The sequence below is a fragment of the Gigantopelta aegis genome, chromosome 4 (genome assembly GCF_016097555.1).
Source record: "Gigantopelta aegis isolate Gae_Host chromosome 4, Gae_host_genome, whole genome shotgun sequence".
NCBI classification, from domain to species: Eukaryota; Metazoa; Mollusca; class Gastropoda; order Neomphalida; family Peltospiridae; genus Gigantopelta; species Gigantopelta aegis.
Genome location: NC_054702.1, coordinates 110,679,975 through 110,686,368, shown reverse-complemented (window position 1 = coordinate 110,686,368; position 6,394 = coordinate 110,679,975).

Below are 6,394 nucleotides of genomic sequence, written 5' to 3'. Positions count from 1 at the left end.
TGATACCGATGCACAATAACAGGATGGGATCCCTTGATGCAGGGATGTGATACCGATGCACAATAACAGGATGGGATCCATTGATGCAGGGATGTGATACCGATACACAACAGTACGGGATCCATTGATGCAGGGATGTGATACCGATACACAATAACAGTACAGGGATCCATTGATGCAGGGACGTGATACCGATACACAATAACAGCACGGGATCCCTTGATGCAGGGAAGTGATACCGATACACAATAACAGTATGGGATCCCTTGATGCAGGGATGTGATACTGATACACAATAACGTTACGGAATCCATTGATGCAAGGACGTGATACCGATACACAATAACAGTATGGGATCCCTTGATGCAGGGATGTGATACCGATACACAATAACAGTAAGGGATCCTTTGATGCAGGGACGTGATACTGATACATAATAATGGTATGGGATCTCTTGATGCAGGGATGGGATCCATTGATGCAGGGGCGTGATACCGATACACAATAACAGTACGGGATCCATCGATGCAGGGATGTGATACCGATACACAATAACAGTACAGGGATCCATTGATGCAGGGACATGATACCGATACACAATAACAGTACGGGATCCATTGATGCAGGGATTTGATAATGATACACAATAATGTTACGGGATCCATTGATGCAGGGATGTGATACCGATACACAATAACTGTATGGGACCTCTTGATGCAGGGATGGGATCCATTGATGCAGAGATGTAATACTGATGCACAATAACGGTATGGGATCTCTTGATGCAGGGACGTGATACTGAGACACAACAACAGTATGGGATCCCTTGATGCAGGGATGTGATACCGATACACAATAACGGTATGGGATCCCTTGATGCAGGGACATGATACTGATACACAGTAACAGTATGGGATCTCTTGATGCAGGGATGGGATCCATTGATGCAGGGATGCAATACCAATACACAATAACAGTATAGGATCCCTTGATGCAGGGATTTGATACTGAGACACAATAACAGTACAGGATCCCTTGATGCAGGGATTTGATACCGAGACACAATAACAGTACAGGATCCCTTGATGCAGGGATGTAATACCGATTTAAAAATAAAAGATGAAATGTTCTGTAAAAGATGAAATTTATGTACTACACCTAAAGGTAATTTTTCAGCATTTCTGATCAAATCCAAAGTACTTTGTAAAAATGATTTTGCATAAACAGAGCTGGAATCGCATCCCTGTTAGGGTGACATCTTGAGTAGGGCTGTAGCTAGGATATTTTTTGCTGGGGGACAGAAGAATTCTTGGAATGAACGAGCATGGAAGGCTTTGAAATACCATTCTGCAGTCTGGGAGGTTACATAGTTAAAATGTCAATATCAATATCCAGTAAATTGTTAGCTACAGCCCTCTCGAGTTTGTAGCCATGTTTGTGGCTAGTAGAGTCAGTTTAATGATTAAAATTACATACTAATTACATTATTATTGTATAAAATGCCCAGTCTCCATATTCAATGTGTTTCTAGTCCATGGTAATCCTAATGTTTGTAGTACTTCAAACTGTATTGCACCTGCCAATAATTCCATACATATTAAAAAATGTATTTTGGGAGGTAAAATCAAATAAGAGTTACTAGAACATATGCAGACATTCTCTGCAGAATAATAGAATTAAAGTATAATTCAACCATAAATAAAATACATTTTTAGTAAGTGAAAAAAGTCCAGAATGGTTCAGATTACAAAATGTCAACACATTACTAATTTACTTCATTCTGCACAATATTTGTTAAAAACAAGGACTATAATGTAAATTGTGATCAATCGAGTGCTGTTTAATTATAAATTACATACGGACGTCTTGCAGCAACGACAACGGCATATTTGTGAAGGGATTAGGATGGGAATTATAAACATCACAGGAGTTGAAATTGATTGAAATTCCTGCCAGACATTCAGTCCAGCAAATCACAAATTCTCCTGGACCAAATCAAAACCTCCCGGGTCAAACATGATCATACAGTATAAACGCAAAATAATTGTTAGTCCCATGGGATGATGGGCAAAAATATCTCACTACTTGTGGCAATGTTTATCAGCAAAAATATCTCGCTACTTGTGGCATTGTTTATTAGCAAAAACCAGTCAGGACAGCAGCATTTCAATAACTGCATCATTAAGGTGGGGTAGACAACAGGTTACCAGGCCTATGCATGGGTTAACAGGCAATATGCTTATTTCAATGCCAGATTTTACACAGATTTATATACCTGGTGGAGCATCTACAAATAATGCAAGATCATGGTACAACACACTTAAGGTATACTAAGAGAATACTACCATTTACCTTGCACAAGTGAATTGATGTTGTCTTTCCCAAGCCTTTGTCGAGAAAAGAACATTAATGCATGATTATGGCATCAAAATGTATCTTTTCCCCACTTCTCTGCCCATATGGGTAATAATTTTTTTTTTTTTTTTTATCCCACTGTCCTCTTTCTGTTCTCTCCTTTTGAATTCTATCTCATTTCTTCCCGATCTGGCCACTCCTATCTTTCAACTTCTTTTGCTGTCCACCTCCACATCCCAATCCTTGTCTCTCCAACTTAAACAGGTGCTTGTCTCTTGTGGCTATCTGTGCCACACACCTGCCATTCCCCATCAGCTTTTATCTGTGGGCTTAGTCTGACCACTTCGAGGGTGTTCAGTAGTTACTTCTGGCATTGTTAAGAGGCACTTGTAACCACCTACTATGCACTCCTACTACCAGCGGTCGTTAGTACCGTGGGTCAGACCAGCTTTATTAGCGGCAGTGGACGAGGATATATGGGTAATAATTTATTTTCTCTCCCACTACTGCTCCACAATTATTGGAGTACCAATGGCAGTTTTCACATGCCACTGAGAAACTGGAAATTAAAATAAGAATTTGTTTTCATGAAAAGAGTATACCGTTTTTTGACCATTTAAGACCAAATTAATTCCAAGATGTTAAAATGGACTAGTGCAATCCAATTTTAAGCCCCTGTCACACTGTCAAGAATCAGGATGCCGAGTTAGCCACGTATACGATCCAGCATCATTCGTGACAATCCGTTGTGGTCCGTAGCTGTCCGTATTAAATCCCTGATCAATCGTAGTAGTACTTGTATGTCCATGAACATTTTGAACATGTCAAAAAATTAATCACGGATCGAACAAATGTAGTACATCCTTAATGATCCTTAGAACGTAATAATTCGTTCTAATCCAAAATAAACCGTACTCGATCGTAGTAATCCCAGGCCTCGAGCCCCAGTCACACTGTCAAGGATTAGGATGCTGGGTTAGCCACAGATACGATCTGACATCATTCGTGACAATCCGTTGTGGTCCGTACTAAACTCTACTGATCCTTAGCGATTTGTAGCGACCCGTTGCGCTCCCCTTTGTCAACTAACCCCTATCCGTACTAATCCTTGGTTTATCCATAGAAAACTGTAGTTGAACCGTAGGGGACCGTGGATAGACCACTATCCGGGGTCATCCGTCGTGGATCTGGCCAGACGATCCTAGACAGTGTGACCGGGGCTTTAAATGGATAGTCCTCTATACAAAACAGCCATGTGGTACATGCATACATAATTATGGACAGATTTAATATCTTCATAGTGCTCTCTCAGGGTCCTTATACTTGAAAAAACTAAAAATTCAAGGACTTTTTCAGGACATTTACAAAAACTAAATAAAATATCAATGAATGTTTTTATCACAAATTGTTGTCTGAATTTAGACAAGTTATGAGGACAACAAAAGTAAAGATGCAAAGAAAATAAACCACCTAGTGTTTGGACTAAATTTCCAGGACACAATAAAATTAAATGGGTTTTTTTTAGGACAATCACAAAATTCAAGGACATTCCAGGATTTCCAGGACGCCAAACAACCCTTTCTCCCTCTTCCTCTACCACCTTTCCTTCCTAGCACTCCCCCACCCCTATCTCACACACAGAATATCCAAGTTCAGATCTCCATTTCAATAATCAATTAAAAAACAAACCATGCTAATACCTAAAATACATTTATTGTCCATTGTCCCTTTGATGACAAACTTTTTACTCCATGATGGTAGACAGTGAAAGAGAATAAATGATATGATAGTACTAAAATGAAGATGCAAAAGCATTCTATTGTACAGCCATTCATATAAAAAAAAACATCTACCAGTTATATATTGGTAAAAATTGTTACAAAAATGAAGAATGTAAATGAATTAATCTACAATTATTGAAAATTTTGCCTATATAATTTAAATAATGGAATGGAACATCTGTTTAACAAATATGAAATGATTAGATGATCCAGCATTAACAAATGATGGGTATAGATTGACTACAAAACAATAATTAAAATAAGTTAACGATAAAATAATAATGAAATGTGCAGACTAGTAATAAAGAATCTTGTAATGGCTTCCACATAACAAGCAGTTTAATAACTATAAGCTACAGACCCTAAGAGTCTGAGACTGTATCTTTCTGGTTTTGTATATAATTACGTACCACAATGACCAGAAACACACTGGGTTTGCCAAAACTGATGATTTAAGCAAACAGTTATGTTAATGGTTAAAAAGCTGTAACATGTAGAAGACATTATTTTATGCTGGCCTATAACTAGGGTCAGTAAGCTTTAATTTAAAAAAAAAATTAAAACAGTTTTCCATGTATTCTCATATACAGTTCTGATGGTGTTTTACAACTACAAGATCAAGCAAAAGTCAAATATTGGGATGGGGGGGGGGGGGGGCTGGATTTTCCCAGGAATTTGGACTTTAGTGCCACCTAAAAGCTGGACATTCAGGGCAAAAAACATCTAGACAAAAAAAATCTTGTGAAAAATGGGGGGGTGGGGATTTTCCAACAAATTCGAACTTTAGTATCATTTAAAAACTGGTCCACAAATGTTTTTAGTATGAAAGGTTTACAGGAAGCTTCCTACTGAATTACAACAAAGGGGTTCCAGCACAGCCAGCACAATCGGTCAAAAATTAGCAATTTTATTGAGCAACTGGCACACGACTGCCAAATGACCGATTGAAATATACAATGTCATTACTAAAGCACTGATTTCTGAGACATGTATGTAAAGCAAGTTTTACTATTGTGTGCGTTTCCACATTTCTATGTTTGAATTAAAAAGTTTAGATAAATATATGTAAACAAGTAAAATAATTGAATTCTTCTGACAAAGTTTCATTTGGTATTTCTGTAAATGTAATAATTTGTCAAATTTAAAGGCGCAGACCCTCGTTTTAACCCGTAATAATGGATACTAAGTTTGGGTAAGTTACAAACCTGTAACACATTTGGATAATGTTACAAGAGAGTGAAACTAGAGTGTGATGTTGAAACGGTGAGAAATTGTTAAAAATAGTGTGAAAATGCATTTTGTAGTATTAGAAACACCAAGATGACCAGAAACACTTTGATTGTATGGAAATGGATTATCTAAACAATAAAATATAAGCAATGTTTGATTTTAGTGATCATAAACGGCTTTTATAGTGTACAATATGCTGCAGTGTTTACAAATTAGGGTCTGTCCCTTTAATACCAATGATTTTTTATTTTTTTTTAAATACACACTGATCTTTGATTCAGTTATTGGCAGACATAGAGTAAAATATGATAACAGTCCTTCACATCTGAGGTGCGCCATCGCAATTGCACACTTTAATTTCATCTCGGAAGCATTTTTATCATCCACCTAAAATATGGAACCAGTGTGCCTTTTGCTGGTTGTTTTTATCATCCACCTAAAATATGGTACCAGTGTGCCTTTTGCTGGTTGTTTTTATCATCCACCTAAAATATGGTACCAGTGTGCCTTTTGCTGGTTCTTTTTATCATCACCTAAAATATGGTACCAGTGTGCCTTTTGCTGGTTGTTTTATCATCCACCTAAAATATGGTACCAGTGTGCCTTTTGCTGGTTCTTTTTATCATCACCTAAAATATGGTACCAGTGTGCCTTTTGCTGGTTGTTTTTATCATCCACCTAAAATATGGTACCAGTGTGCCTTTTGCTGGTTCTTTTTATCATCACCTAAAATATGGTACCAGTGTGCCTTTTGCTGGTTGTTTTTATCATCCACCTAAAATATGGTACCAGTGTGCCTTTTGCTGGTTCTTTTTATCATCACCTAAAATATGGTACCAGTGTGCCTTTTGCTGGTTCTTTTTATCATCACCTAAAATATGGTACCAGTGTGCCTTTTGCTGGTTGTTTTTATCATCCACCTAAAATATGGTACCAGTGTGCCTTTTGCTGGTTCTTTTTATCATCACCTAAAATATGGTACCAGTGTGCCTTTTGCTGGTTGTTTTTATCATCCACCTAAAATATGG